This window comes from Ochlerotatus camptorhynchus, unplaced genomic scaffold (assembly GCF_037179485.1).
Source record: "Ochlerotatus camptorhynchus isolate MF236.1 unplaced genomic scaffold, CSIRO-AGI_Acam_v1.1 ptg000265l, whole genome shotgun sequence".
NCBI lineage: Eukaryota > Metazoa > Arthropoda > Insecta > Diptera > Culicidae > Ochlerotatus > Ochlerotatus camptorhynchus.
Window position 1 is genome coordinate 2,045,466 of NW_027040755.1, and position 16,800 is coordinate 2,062,265.

At 38.8% G+C, this 16,800-nt stretch overlaps 1 protein-coding gene and 1 long non-coding RNA gene across 3 annotated transcripts in view; both read right to left on the reverse strand.

Moving 5' to 3' along the window:
• The window catches only part of LOC135705350 (uncharacterized), a 113,166-nt gene extending 112,947 nt beyond the window's left edge, over window positions 1-219 (reverse strand). Inside the window, exon 1 of the long non-coding RNA XR_010517835.1 lies at window positions 185-219. This is a non-coding gene — a long non-coding RNA (uncharacterized LOC135705350). The remainder of the gene's footprint in view (window positions 1-184) is intronic.
• Window positions 1-16,800, reverse strand: part of LOC135705327 (putative uncharacterized protein DDB_G0271606) — a 225,513-nt gene that overhangs the window by 61,480 nt on the left and 147,233 nt on the right. The window lies entirely within an intron of this gene.

Genomic DNA, 16,800 nt, shown 5'->3' on the forward strand with positions numbered 1-16,800 from the left:
TTTCATCAACTGAATTCCGTAAAATAATGGATATCAAAAGCTTCATATTAACTACAACATTTGTGAATAATTCAAATCTGTATCTATTGTATGTATGACGACCTACAGTGGACAAAACTTATTATTGTTTTTTTCCTTGATTTGTTTCCGTCGACATAAAAATTATGATAGTAGGGGAATTTACGTATTCTCGGCAACCTAAGCAGCGACCTTCTTTCTATAGCCGACCTGTTTCGAAACGCTTTTACAAAGCTCCAATCTTCTCTAGTAAGAGCGAGTATTGTCGGCAACCAGTTTTTCTTCGGCAACCGTTCCATTTGAACTGCATGTAAATCTGCTGTTCTATTATCGGCAACTCGAAATCAGCTACAATTTGTAGTGCGTGTGTTGCATTTCAAGAAAACCTTGCTAGATTGCTTTTTCTGAGTGGTAAAAATATAATCAAATTGAAGCTGAAAGCCTAAAGAATCGTTTGCATGCATTCAGCGAAGTGTTTTCGTAAGAAAATCCAGTGAAAATAGTGTTTCAATTTGTGTTGCCGAAAATAGTCTGTCATGCCGAAGCCGTCATTTCCCCTATCAGATTGCGTTAGTGTTTTTTTTAGCTCTTTATTTGTTTCAAATTCAAAATAAATAACATTTCATTAAGGGGAAACCCCGGCGTAGTGGTTCGAATCCATACCTCTCACGCCAAAGTCACGAGTTCAAATCTCATCCCCAGACAAGTCACGAATAACCCAAGAGCGTTAAAGTGACTATAACAAAAAAAAAAAAAAAAAAAAGAACATTTCATTTTAACCTAGGTGCTCCAGTTTCTACAGTAACTTACCAGCCTTTCCGTCGATCTCGTTTTTCGTACTGAGTCCCAATGATACCGACGCCACGAAGGCAGTTCCCCACACCTGGTCCCACCTATCGACCCATCAACTCATCGACCGGGGAACAACGGCTTTACTTCCCTTCTGATCAGAAATTTTAAGTCTCAGAAAATCCCAACAATCACGCTTACACACTACATCACCGATGACGCTAACTTATTATTGTTTTTGAGTGAATGTAATTTACATTCACTGAAAAAAAAATGGTGGGTTCTGTTTGCTCTATTTCATCATGCATAAGAGATAAAGGTTTGGATTATTCACAAAAGTTGTAATTAATATAAAACCTTCAAAATATTCTACGGAGATGAAGGCTAAAAATGTCAATAATAAATAATAAAAAAAAATACAAAAGCTTCATACATCATTTTACGGAACTCTGTTTATGAATAAGGTTTTTTCCCTCTGTTCGGGACCTTCACCACTGCGGCTAGTAATTTAATCTATTGTAGTACATCCCGTGTCCTTAGTTTAGTGCATGTCGTATTACTCCATCACTATTGATAAATGATGAAGTATTCGATTTTTTTACAGTTTTCATTCTTGCATTTATCGCAAGGATCCGACTCTAAATGAAAGGACCCGCTATTTATACCCTTCGGAGTGTTGGAACACCCTCCAAAGGCACGCCCCTTTGTCAGTCAAAATTGGATTCCTTAGCAACAAACTTAAGGAATAGCACCGATAATGACCACTTCAAACTAGGGAACAACGAATAGAAGATTAGGAATCACATAAGAGAACTACTTCGGCCTAATCGCCCGTTTCGGGCCTATCGAGCAGAAAACTTCAAATAAATCCATGATTTCAGAGTTAACAAGTCAATTATGCGTTTGGTACGATACTTTAGTTAATAAGCTTCCGAAAGAAGTCAATGAGAACGCGTGATATGAAGGTTTACACCCATTATTAGCAAAAACAAAAGAAGCGCTCCGACCGAATCAATTTTTATCTTCATCCGATAGGCCGAAGTGAATTCATTGGCGTTTCAATTGCGTTTCAATGCATTAGGCCGAGTTTAGAATCCGTAGGCCGAGTTTGGCGTCAAGAAGCAGTGTTAGACTTTTGACAATATATCAACGATTGGTTTCTCCTTTTCAAATCTTACGGTACGTACGGAAAGGTAAACAAATTTGGAAGCCATCAGTAATAATAACATTCCGTTTGGTGCTAAACTGCGCTAGATTAAGAAAGATGAAGTGCGGGTTGTGCTTAATAGGCCGGAAATGGGGTAGTTAACCCTAGATGAAGACTAACTAAGTCATTTTTTATTTGTATTAAGATCATCCTCGGTGGACAAAGCCGACTCTTGTCACTATCAACAAGGCATAAAAAGTAACAAGGACTACGATGTGTTCCTTTGATTACAAAAACAGTCCTGTTCCCCTAGTTTGAAGTAGTCAGGACTAGGAATCGGTGGTAGATCTTACATCCCGTAACGTACCACGAAAAGGCGATCTACCCACGTTACGTGGCATGAATAATGTTAGAGGTAAATGAATGTAAATGAATGCACGAAATGACTGTAAATGTAAATTGATTGATGAGCGTTTTAGTAGAATAATTGTATACCTTTTCCATCGATTTTTCCAGTCAGTCTATGACTAGACACTGAAGAAGTTTGCAAGTAGTAAACGAAATACGTATCTCTTATAGTTGTTATATATATACAAAGTGATATTGAAAGTGAATTAGTGAAAGTGAATTAGTGAAAGTGAGTTAGTGAAAGTGAATTAGTGAAAGTGAATTAGTGAAAGTGAAAGTGATACAAAAGTAGTAGAATTAAATGGAAAAATCAACGAAAAAGGAATGTAAATGATTTTCCATGCCTGACTGTGGTAACTACTGACAAAGCCTTTGATTCACAATGTACTATGCGTCTTCATTTTAAAGCTTCAGCATAATAAAGAATACGAACAAAGTTAAGGCGCGGTTATAAATTACCAATTCAAGCATTGCTGCATTACTTAATATGAACCTAATTTAATTTAATCTCTAGCTATACATTTTAGCCTAGCCACCATTAGTGTAGCAGAACTTATGGCGTTTCTCGGCCATTCGAGAGAATTTTTAGATCGGCCAATCAGTTTTGCTCCAGCGTTCAACAATAACTCCATTTTAATCAACATTGAATGATGATTAACCAGTTAAACTCAGATCCACATAAAATTGCGAAGTATAAATGTGCTTTAATATATATGGTTAGCTAATATTTATTTATTTATTTGTCGTCAATCAAGAGTAGACCGTTTTGATACAATGATAATTGCATTTTATGTTTTTTTTTTTTTTCTTGATTTGTTTTCCGTGCTGAGCACCAATGCTACCGACGCCAGAGAGGCAGCTCCCACACCTGGACCCTACTACCTATCGACCCATCAACTCATGAACCGGGGACCAACGGCTTTACTTCCCTTCCGAAGGAAGACGTGATCAGAGATGTTATGCCTCAGAACATCCCGGCGGCGCCGACTGAGATTGAACCCAGGCCTGCTGGGGTGAGAGGTAATCACGCTTACCACTACACTACCGGCGCCGCTACATTTTATGTCTTATTTCTAAGCAATATTGTATCCAAAAAGCTAGACTAATAGGGTGGTTCAAAATATCGATTTTGTTCCACTCAGCTCAATCATCTCTAAACCAGTCCTGATAATTCTCTCAAAATTTGAGCTTATTTGGTTACGAATTACTATGGAAAAAGTGAACTTTTTGTTCATCGCGTCCTAGCCTTTCACCATAATGATTTATGTACGAATTTGCTATCTGCATTTATAAGAAATTTTCTCACATTAGCTGAAGCCCACATTTTAATTTAACGTATGGATAATTAGTTAATAATTAATTAAGAAGGTGGTATTATTCTGACTGGCTGTTGGCAACATTGGTGTAATCGGTTTCGAAATCAATTAATAGCTTATTATCTTGGAGTTCAATCAAAAGGTGGTATTGAGCAAAGTTGTAGCTGATTTAATTTTACATAAGAACAGATGGCAAGTTTACCCGTCATTATGAAACAAGGCTACAACGATGAGCACAAATGATTCCTGTATAAACTTCAAACGGCCAGTGCAGTATGAGCTATAACCCAAATTTTGGAAGAATTATCAGGACCTGATTTAGAATCGGTCGAGTGCGGTGGAAAAAATAGATATATTAAACCACCCGAATACCTAATTTGCACACCATGGCTCCCAACAGAAACAACCAGTTTTATCAATTCTTTGCATAAATCACCTTTCCTGTGATAGTACTTTTTCGGGTGTTCTGTTCCTTTTCTGACAAAATAAAACCATTTTACCCGTCACCACCTTCCCGGAATAATGGTTTAAAAATTGGCATCAGCATCAGCCATGTGAAAACAGGCTTCAAAGATGTACAACTGGTGTTCGAATCAGTGCTGATGTGGCGGTAGCTATTTGATATTTGCTAGGTTGTCTGATTTCAGTCGAAAGTAAATTAATTCCGCCAAGATATTTTGATGCTGCAAGTTTAATTGGATTCTGCGGAAATATCCGTAGGTGGTTGATTGTGCTATTATTTTTAGAGTATTTTATTACTGATGAACTTCTCTTATTCATTTAAATTCACAGGTTCGTAAGAGAACTCAGGCAAATCATCAAATGAAGAACAGATGCTTTCTTCGTAGCTAAACCCCTCAACATCAAAACATTTCTCCACTTAGGCGAATCATCTTTTCGCACTCAAATAATGTGAATCAATTTGCGATGATACGCCCCCGTCAGACCATCTTCAAACCATCACGAAAGATCCTTCGTAAATCCTTAGGCTGTGAGTGCCGTGCTTAAGCATAATCACCACTCCTATGAAAACACGCAGTACCATGTATACAGGCGACATAAATTTTCCTTATATACATACTTTCATTAAAGCCGAATGCTCCTCAAAAAATTCTAAACACGACCCTGATTTTAAAAGATTCCAAGTGATCTGGTTGAGAAGAAGTGGAATGTGGAACCATGGTGGTTTTTGGGGTGAAACTCGTGGTGAAATAAATTCCAACGACAGCGACGATTATGATATCACCTTGAATAATCTTACGAGAATGATTCCTGAATCAGCCGTGGTTGCTTGCGATTTTACGAAGTAGAATTAAGCACAAAGATATCATATTGCAATTAAAGCAAAAATTCGATTCTATATAACATTGTGAAAATGCCATCTTTGCGACAAGAAAATATTTACCTCAAAAGATTTAAAGGTAAGTGCCTTCATTAGAGTGGGTCAACTTTCAACCCCTCGGTCCCCACTTTCATGCTGGTACAATTTTGGGGAAATTCAATTCAGATCTAAAGAGAAGTGGGCGTGCTTGGCACCAACTGCTCATTTATTAATAACTTTTTTCTCAGTTGTTGAAATTTGTTTTTCTTCAAAGTATTTGATAGATTAGGATCATATTTTACTGCAGATATGCAAAGAGTAGGTAAATCTTAACATTTGAATCAACTCCAATGAATTTTTACACTTCAAGTCCGAGGTGTGAAGCGAGTATTTCTCACTTAATTTTTACAGCGCAAAAAAACAAATATAGTTTATTACTAGAGTTAAAATCTACTTTCTTTAACGTATCTATAACAAGCTTAAAGTCTATTCTATCTACTGCTTCCAAAAAGAACTATGTTTCGTCAACTGTGTGCAAAGTTATTAGCAAATGAGCAGTTCGTGGCCAAAACTGTGTATGCCCAGATTCAACGAGTTTGGTTATGATATGGATTTGCGGGAGAGCTGCTTAATTTTGACCAAACGTGAGACTTAGATTGGGAAAACTATGCAGAACAACTTTGTCGAAGATCGCAAATTGATTTGACACTTCTGTGCGAAAAGTAATTAACTTTTTACTTTAGGACAAGTGCTTCGTGCATCCCTCATAAAAAAATACGATTCCCGAACGATAACTCAAATGACAAAACTATTCCACAAATGGTTTGGATGATACATCGTTAAGCAAAATAACCATACAAATGTTATTAGGAAATCCTACAAGCTCATATACACGCCTATGGTAAAGTGTCAAACATAATTATAATAAAAACAATTTCGTTTCCATTTCCCTTTTTCATTTACAAACTTTAAAGCACTAGAGCACACTAAATTTGGCACAGTTGTTGAGGACCTCAATAAAAATCGAAATGGCAGTGAGGAGCAGGGAGTAGTGTTCCACGATAAAAAGTTGACCCACCCTAGCCTTCATCCTACGAAAAGAAATCCCACAGAAAAAGGTTACCTACTGGAATAACGTATACGGACGATAAGACTGACTCAAAATTGAATTGAATTCAACTCAAATTTACAAAAAATGGATCTGCTCATAAAGTGAGTCAAATTTTCCGAGCTTTTTCAGGAAAAACTTCTCGAAAAATTATCACCGACTTTCCTTATATTCGTACAAAATTTCCTGGAAAAGCTAGGAAAATTTCAATCATTTTTCTAGCAAATTCACTTATGACAAAATTGAGTCGAATTCAACACAATGTTGAGTCGGTCTCATCATCCGTTTACACTAGAAAAACAAACACCCCGCAGCTTTGCAAGGCTGACAGACATCGATGATGCTGTCCTCTGGGAATGGGTCCCCAAAACCGCTTATGTACACTACGCTTGAAAGCGTTCAAAAAAACAGCAACCTATACAGCACGAGGCTAGAACTGAAGCTAAAGAACAACAACAACAAATGAAAAGACGAATTCCAATTCTTTTCCAGGAGCACTAACGGACCGATATCACTAGATACGGTTATTGAAATCGGATTTTTCTACTGCTCTATCTAGCACTATTAGCCGTTTTTATAGCGTTAGGCAGACGGCATGGACCGCGATTCAGACGGGAGGCAAAGCAAAACGAAGATTGATAAAACCCCTCCCAGCGCATAACAGAAGCATCAACAGCATCATCAGGGGGAAAGGATCCGTATTCACTGGCTCAGCAAGCATGCGAATGGAGTGGATTGCTGAGCGTGAAGAGTCTCGGAGATATCGATTTTGTGTAATAACAGCCAAACGTCGTAGCAAAAGCACTGGCTTTGGCTGGATTGTACGGTGAAACGTAAGAAAAACAACCAAACTCCCAGATACAGACTCAACAATAACACATATTAGAAAAAAAAAAATCGAAAGCAATCAACACAACAGCACTTAACAACTTTTCTTGTTCACTATGTGATGAATGTGTATTAAAAAGCTGTTTTCAAGTACCTAGTTATATTAAATAATATACATTTTGCCCAGTAAAATGTGATCTTAACCCATTTCGATCTGACACGTTTAAAAAACTGCCATATCCTAATTTTATGTGATACTCTCAGTGAAGATAGGAAAACATGTCTAGCTATGGCAAAATTTCTGACTGGTTGTTTTGTCCCTGTTGTCGACTTGTTCCACTGAGTTTCTGGGTCTGGTCGGGTAAAAAAAAGGTCAGTATCCTCATTCTGCCCATTTATCGATATATTTGAATAGAAAAACTTCATGAAAATAAGGTACAATACGAAGTAAGTGGATATAATTCATTTTAACAGTTTTGTCAAGGGGCAAGCTTTTCTGAAAATGAAAAATATACTTACATTGAATACATTAAAATAATTATTGTTTAATCTTCATCGCCACACCGGTTGAAAAATTCATGTAAATTTCTGCGAGATATAGCGCACATAAAATTAACGCTAGATTTGGCATAAATTTAAACTTCTAAGCGATTTCACTGTTTATGCCAAGTATAGCTCAAAATTAAACGAAGGGAGATTTTACGCGATAGTTAAAATTCACGCAAACCAATACCACTTTCGGAAATGTGAGAGTTGCCCCTATCCGATGATGTTGTTGGTTTGCCAGAGCGTACTTCGGTTCGCGTGTAAAGGGCCTAAACAAGTTTGTTTACAAAAGCTTTTGTGCCGTTATCAAATGTTACGCCTGATATTAAAAAAAAATGTATTTACGCAAAAAATCGTGATTTTATTTTTAAGTATGCCATTTAATAATGTGTTACGAATCAAATCGATTGGTTGTATTGTTATAGATAAATTGATAAAAACGTACCGTGTAAATTGCGGCTTAGCGGTACCTACCGTGTTAAAATAAATCACGTAAAAAAATCGTGTAAAAAATACTTTAGTTTACTTTCATTTTCTTTCATTAACACACCTCGTCACCTTTTATCAATTAGTTCAATACTCTTCTTAATGTTCTTCTGAACGTCATGTTTGTAAGCAGTGTTTATACCCTTTTTATGTGTACCAAGGGCAGAGTAGGTGAGTTAAAACGAAACCCAGCTGGATTCTAGTGTATGTTCCTTCGAAAGAAGGAAACAAAACGAAAAGGATGCAGTTCACTGCCACAATGATGATCTGGAATTGCAGCGCCGGATGTATGGATACTGCACCATAAGATGGGAATTAGCGAGCCGAGAAAATGGTCTGCTGTCTGGCGCACCCGATACAAAATAATAATAAAAATTAACAGCTCCTGAACAAATCTCACTCACAATTTAGTATGGTTGATGTTGCTAACAGGGTCCACACTAAATTAAAAAAAAAAATACATTTTTGCGCGGGATGTCAAGTTCTATTAGATAAAATTGGCGCTGTAACTATCAACAGCACGCGAGAGAAAGCATGGAAAGAATTAAATTTTCACATGAGACGACATAAAATTCCACTAAGCACGCTCACTGAACCGGCCACTGGCGTTGGTATATCAGGATTATTCGACGATGAATACTTTTTCTTGTCGCTCAGTTCGAGCATCGTCATGCATGAATATTTTTGGTCATAATCATGCGACACTAAAATGACAAGTAGCTATAGAAAGAAGCATGCAGCTTCTCGTCGTCTCAATCTACTTTTTTTTATCGGTCAAGACCCCTTTTGTTAGTGTGCTATTCTGCCACTCAAGTCAAGAGTTCTTTGTTGCGTATAGGATGCGGATTAAAGGGTTTAATATCTTGGTTCAATAAAAATTTGATGCCCCACGACGCACTTGCATGCAAGGGAGACAAAAATAAACGAAAGATTAAGGTCATAAATTCGTCGTTCAGCTTTTTCCTGCAGCAAACCCAGACAAGTGATCCATCATTCAATGATTACGCGTCGAATTCGAAATCAAATTTCAGCAAAAATCATCAGAGTCGGGTTATTATGGGACGCTGTTTTACAATTCCATAAATATGGAATTTACATCCTCTCACTTTGTGTGCACTACACACCATTATCCTCTGCATTTTACAGCGGATAATTTGCGGTGGATTGGTTTTGGTTTGACCGATTATTAGTTTTGTGATTGATACCCAGCTGGCATGCAGTTATGTTTTCCAATTACGATTATGGCTTCGGCATTCATCAGTCGAACATAGCAAACGAAATCCCAAATGAATGTATACTTAATCCTTGGGATGTCCATATCAAATAAACCAGATGGATATTTTCGACGATGCCTAGCAACCCAAGATAGATTAACCTATCAAGTTTGGAAATATTAAATTAATTATATAAAATCTATATCTCAAAAAGAAAATACTCTATTTTGAATGTTTTTGATAAGTAAATATAACTCGAATGTATTTGTAAAGATACGAAGGCTCCTGAAAGTGGTTGATCAAAACCTATTTTTAACACTCCATGGAGTATTTTCATGAACATTGCAAAAAAAAACCTTTAAGGAAAATCCAAACCTAAAAAGTAGTTTTGCATTTTTTTCAGTCTAAAGTAGAACTCAACTCACACTCCATTTTCATACTCGCCAGAAAAACTCTGCAGGGGGTGCACAACAACCAAATATTGCGTGAACAGAATTTCCTTTTTTCACGTGCCTTACTTTTATTGCTAATTAAAACTGTAATTTCCTGCTAAAACACTGTTAATCTCGCACAAACTGCTAGTCGTTTTCAATTTCAAGTTTCTCCAATGTTTACAGTCGCGTGTTTATTTTACCCCCTTTTCAGCACAAGGACTATTAACAGCAGTGAGCAGTGGTTAGCATACAACTCATTCTGTGAAACGGTAAAACCACGGAACTATATACTTGCAAGCGAAACCACTCTGCCGGATGTACACAGAAAGCAGATTAAGTCATTAAAAATGGATGACCATCCGTAGCAGAAATCCCATATCTTGAAACAAAGACATTTGAATTGATTTAAAAATGCATGAAACCTCATTAGATTTACACTTTGAATCGGCAATGTTGGCTACGGAGCAATATAGATGGAAACTTTCACAAGATATACTTCAATAGCCTGAAACGGAAAGCTCTTCTAGATTAGAAACAATTCCAATCTAAATATCGGAAATACATTTTCAGCCAGACGATTGATGCCATTTCCACAGTAACTTTGGTATTTCCTTCCATCGACTGAGGAAGAAGTACGATTTGTTTTTCTTTTTCACCTCTGTTAGTTTGCAAAAGTACAGGCAACAGGTTACTTGCATTCATTGTAACGGTAGGGATGCTCATGTGAAAACAAATCTTTGCCTTGCAGTGTATCCGTGCCTATGTGCAGCGATCGTCGCACGCTTTTTTCGAAATGGAGAATTAGTCAACTTCCATGTCGTCGGGTTTTTCTTCACTAAAAGTTACTTTGGGCGAATTCCTAACTCGTTTGGGTTTACTGCCTTACAGATTGACAATTACTCAAACTATTAAACCCTATAAGTGTGTTTATATTTCAGTCGCAAGTTTAAGAGTAATACTTTAAAAAAATCTGTTCGGTTAATGATGAGTTACATTTTTTGCCCTGAAGATCTGTTGTAAAGGGTGTCCACGATGAAATTGCCACACACAAAATTGATTCGCAAAATTCGAGTTTTCATCCGATTGCCATCAAATTTTCAGGGATTGAGAAATAACTATTAAACTTCATTTTACCATTTTATTCGTATTTTATTTACAGTCCATACGCAAATGCCCGCACCTTGGCCTTAACCCCGGCCATAAGATTCTGCACAACCTGTGAATCAACCGTTTTTTGCATGTAAACCCATACTTTCTTCAGTTCCTCGACTGTCTTCACTACCTTAGGTCGTTTAAGAAGGTGCTGCTTCATAATCGCCCAGTACTTCTCGATGGGGCGGAGCTCCGGAGTGTTGGGAGGGTTGAACATTTTCGGCACGAAATTGACCTTATTGTCCGCATACCACTTCAGCACGTCCTTGGAGTAGTGGAATGAGGCCAAATCCGGCCAGAAGATTGTTGGGACGTTGTGGGCCTTCAGGAGAGGAAGCAGCCGCTTCTGGAGGCACTCTTTAATGTACACCTGTCCGTTCATCGTGTCCTGGGTCACGAAAGGTGCACTCCGCTTCCCGCACGTGCAGATGGCTTGCCAAACCAGGAATTTCTTCGCAAATTTGGACATCTTCTGAGTGCGGACATGCTCCGGAACGCTGAACTTATCCTTGGCCGTGAAAAACAGGTTGCCGGGGATCTGTTTGAAGTCGGCCTTCACATATGTTTCGTCGTCCATGATGCAGCATTCAACTTTCGTCAGCATGTTGAGGTACAACTTCCTGGCACGGGTTTTGGCGGACTTGTTCTGCTTCTCGTCGCGATTAGGGGCCTTTTGTACCTTGAACGTTCGAAGCCCAGCCTTAGTTTTGGCCTTCTGGACAAAACTTCGGCTTAGGTGCAGCTTCTTAGCCACATCCCTAACGGAGGCGTTCGGATTTCGGTTGAAGGCCCCAACTACGCGGTTGTGATTTTTGGTGTTGTACGGAATACTTTTTCCTTCACTTCTGGGCTTCCGATCGGTGGTCAACCGTTCCTCGAACCGCTTAATCACTCGTGACACCGTGGAATTCGCGATTCCCAACGTTTTAGCGATGGAACGATGCGAGAGATCCTTGTTCTCGTGATGAATGCGCAAGATTTTATCACGCACGAGCTGTTCTTTCGACTCCATTTCCGCGAGTTTTGATCACAGGAATTTAAAACTTGCAGGATGTAAATAATGCACCATGAACTAAATCCACCCAAATTTTCATTAAATTCTACCCAACGGTTAAAAAGTTAGAGTAATTTCATAGTGTGGCAATTTCATCGTGGACACCCTTTAAATCAAAGGACCCATTTCAAGAATGACTGCTCATACACATGCGTTCTGAAGTCACTTTCATATATAATAAGCCCCGCTAACCGGATTGAAAATTACTTATCCAACTTGTCCAGAACAAATTTCTTCATAGATCGTGAAAGAAATACACCGGTTCTTAAAAGTTTTCATAATTCCAGGACTATGAAATTTAATTAAGAAAAAATACACACACACAAAAATCTCCACAAAAAGCTTAAAAAAAAGATTGAATCGCAAATTTTGGTTTGGCTTTTGGAGAAACATTTTTTATCTAGACATTTACGTTAGTTTGATCAACACATATAATATTGTTTTATGCCAGTATGAAAATGTTCAACACAAAACTTCACACAAAGTAAAATCAAATGTTATCATTGGATTGATACTGTTTCTTTTGATCTTTTGTTCAGGTTGAGATGAAGTGTATAACTCAGATTGGGAAGACTTGATCCCCAATGGTTGGCTCACGCTTGATCCCGGAATGTGCGTGTGTAACTATGTATCTAAATCTTTAAAAAGGAAGCCATGCGATCAAGCTCTCTCAGTTTTTCAAAATGCATTATTCGGGATCAACATGTTTTTGAGAACTCATGCATTTCGTTGGATGCCCCCAAAAGTCTAGTCAATCAATCTAGTCGATTCTCCATCCGGTCGAGGAAATCTTTCGGGTTGGAAATTTCCATGACTTTCCTGCACATAGAACATTATTGTACTTGCCACACAATATACTAATTTATGCATAGGTTGGTATAGAAGTTAAGTTAAGTTTTCTTCATTAGGGAGGCTTTCAGCCTGAAGCTGGTCCGCCTCCGTGGTTGGTATAGAAAACTATGAATTAATAACTGTGGAAGTGCTTCAAAGAACACTAAGTTGGCGAAAGCTCGTGCCGCGTCAAAGCCAGGAAGAAAATGGACGCTTGCAAGTGTTTATAAAGTTACAAGGATCTCGTTGAGCTGAGTCGATTGGTAAATGACGCTCACCATTCGTTCTCGGCCTCGGATGAAAAGCCGGGGTTTCAAGCAATATGTACCGTAATTCACCGAATACCGGAGAGTCTTTTATTCCGGAAATTTAAATTTTGAATTCAATATTACATCCACTTGGCAACATAATAATTATGTTCTAGATGAACATGGATGACACCAAAGGATCATCATAACATTTACGTGGCATTCGGATCATAATTGATCTTGATAATCAACGTTTAAAAGAGTTCGGATTTATGGAATATGTGTATACCCTTATCTGTATTTGTACAAAATATACAGGCTGATTAACATCGAGATCGATTCCTGATGAAGATACCATACTCTGGGATGAAAGGTTGACGATGATTGAAACAGTAACCAACGCTTTTTTAAAGACTATAAACCATTAATAACGATTCTTAGTTCTTAGTTGGGCATAGTAGAATTAATAGTTAAGCTCAAATCTATTTTATTATCAGGACTATGAAAAATACTATAAGTCAAAGTATCCAAGAACTTTTATTGTTATGACCTAGATTCTGAAAAAAAAATCCTTGACCTGTTTCAGAATCTGGCATCAAGAGAATTTATCCCGAGATCTTCTTCGCGTAAAGTCTATCTCGTATAATTTTAAATAAATTCCATACTTCAAATCAATGCAAAAAAAAAATGTAAATTTATATTTTTATCAATATAAAAATTGTGATAATCCCAACCGAACAAGAGAAAGACAAACTGTTCGGCTCCAGCAAAACCGTCACATACAACAATTCGAATGGCCTCGGCAAGAGGTGAATGGTGCCATAATCCTTAGAGGAAACCACTGTTACCTTCTGTGTGCATAAAACGAGATCAAACATTCAAGTTGACATTTTTGCTTCCATATAACTCGCAAAGATTGCATTCTCCTCTACTTTTGCCACAAGCGACATTTGTTCGCTTCTATCGGTTGCATGGGCATCACAGATCCCACTATACAGTAGCATAGCATGGTGGGTGGAGGCAAGGCAAGCACACCTCCCCAATAGCATCCCACAATTGTAAGCCCAAATATGCAACAAGGTAAGAGAACAACGTCTTGATCCTGTACAGCCACAGTAAGTAGGGTAGGATGGTCTAAAACGCACACCTGGGACCTGGGGTTGTTTATCATAGCTTTCGGATTATCAATCCGCGGATTTAACGAGCACCTGAACTAGCATTCTGGAACATAAAATCCCAGAATTAGTAATCTGAAAGTAATAAAACAACGCGCGGGGTCATTTTACTCCAAGGGTGCATTATGGACCGTTGTCCCCTACTACAAATGCAGCCCTATACAAATTCAGGATTCGATTTCTCTGTATAAAGAAAATAATTCTCCCCGGTCCATATAGGAGAAAAATGAATAACCAAACCAGACGGCCGGTCCACTTTTCACTTCCGCGAAAGATGGATAAGCTCTATACGAGTCTTGGTGAATCTTTATTGAGCAGCATTATTGACTTTTCCCAGTGGCCTGTACCGCCTGCCGATAGCAACAGTTTGCGTTGGAATTCGCTGGTTGCAAGATTACATACATTCACTCAGTTCCGGACGAAACGGAAGATCAACAAATCGAGAGCCGTCAGTGCTATTGAGACAGACGCAAAGAACATGATGAATGCTTGTTTGCGAACCTTACTCTCCGCTATCATTTTGCATCAGTCGACGTGGATAGTAATTCATTTTTAGAGGGTCGATTGCGGCCGAATGTGTCTGATTCGAGGAATAATGCTCCAGAAACACTTCATGATTTTTTTTACCAAACAAGAATAGCAACGGTATTGCGCCTTGGGTTATATATATATTTCTTAAATTGATATAGGAATCATTTTCGATATGCCCTTGGAATTATTCCTTGAAACTCCTCACACAATTCCTTTGGAATTTTTTTTTCTTGATTTGTTTTCCGTCGATCTTGTTTTCCGTGCTGAGCACCAATGCTACCGACGCCAGGGAGGCAGCTCAAAACACCAGGACCCTACCTATCGACCCATCAACCGGGGACCAACGGCTTTACTGATCAGAGATGTTTCCTTTGGAATTGTAACATCAAAATTCCATTCCCTTCCCTTACACGGGTCCTGGAATCCTCTTTAAATTGCCATGGAATTTCCCATAAAGGGTGTCCACGATGAAATTGCCACACTATGAAATTGCTCTAACTTTTTAACCGTTGGGTAGAATTTAATGAAAATTTGGGTGGATTTAGTTCATAGTGCATTATTTACATCCTGCAAGTTTTAAAGTCCTGTGATCAAAACTCGCGGAAATGGAGTCGAAAGAACAGCTCGTGCGTGATAAAATCTTGCGCATTCATCACGAGAACAAGGATCTCTCGCATCGTTCCATCGCTAAAACGTTGGGAATCGCGAATTCCACGGTGTCGCGAGTGATTAAGCGGTTCGAGGAACGGTTGACCACCGATCGGAAGCCCAGAAGTGAAGGAAAAAGTATTCCGTACAACACCAAAAATCACAACCGCGTAGTTGGGACCTTCAACCGAAATCCGAACGCCTCCGTTAGGGATGTGGCTAAGAAGCTGCACCTAAGCCGAAGTTTTGTCCAGAAGGCCAAAACTAAGGCTGGGCTTCGAACGTTCAAGGTACAAAAGGCCCCTAATCGCAACGAGAAGCAGAACAAGTCCGCCAAAACCCGTGCCAGGAAGTTGTACCTCAACATGCTGACGAAAGTTGAATGCTGCATCATAGACGACGAAACATATGTGAAGGCCGACTTCAAACAGATCCCCGGCAACCTGTTTTTCACGGCCAAGGATATGTTCAGCGTTCCGGAGCATGTCCGCACTCAGAAGATGTACAAATTTGCGAAGAAATTCCTGGTTTGACAAGCCATCTGCACGTGCGGGAAGCGGAGTGCACCTTTCGTGACCCAGGACACGATGAACGGACAGGTGTACATAAAAGAGTGCCTCCAGAAGCGGCTGCTTCCTCTCCTGAAGGCCCACAACGTCCCAACAATCTTCTGGCCGGATTTGGCCTCATGCCACTACTCCAAGGACGTGTTGAAGTGGTATGCGGACAATAAGGTCAATTTCGTGCCGAAAATGTTCAACCCTCCCAACACTCCGGAGCTCCGCCCCATCGAGAAGTACTGGGCGATTATGAAGCAGCACCTTCTTAAACGACCTAAGGTAGTGAAGACAGTCGAGGAACTGAAGAAAGTATGGGTTTACATGCAAAAAACCGTTGATTCACAGGTTGTGCAGAATCTTATGCCGGGGTTAAGGCCAAGGTGCGGGCATTTGCGTATGGACTGTAAATAAAATACGAGTAAAATGGTAAAATGAAGTTTAATAGTTATTTCTCAATCCCTGAAAATTTAATGGCAATCGGATGAAAACTCGAATTTTGCGAATCAATTTTGTGTGTGGCAATTTCATCGTGGACACCCTTTAGAGCCACTTAAAAAAAATACTCCGAACTTACACCATTGACTTGGAGTGCTAGTCAGAACATTCTTAAAGTTCATCCCAAAACACCCTAGGACATTTTCTCTGAAATACCTTGGTGTTGACTCTAGAATTCATTCTAATATATGAGTTTTTGTGATGATTCTCGATAGATACATCGAAGAGTTGGAAGCGAAATCCTCTGGTCCAAAAAATTTGCTCTCTTCTGGTGTAGAAACCTGACAATGTATTTGCAAATAAATAGATAGTATCCTCACCAATGTTGCTCCTTGTAAGATCGAAGAGTTAGAAGCAAAATCCTATGGTTCAAAAAATTTGCTATTTTCGGAGTGTAGAAAGCTGACTATTTCTTGGCAAATAAATAGATAGCGTCTTCACCAATGTAATATTTTCTACAACTTTTCTGAATATGGTGTGCTAGTTTATAT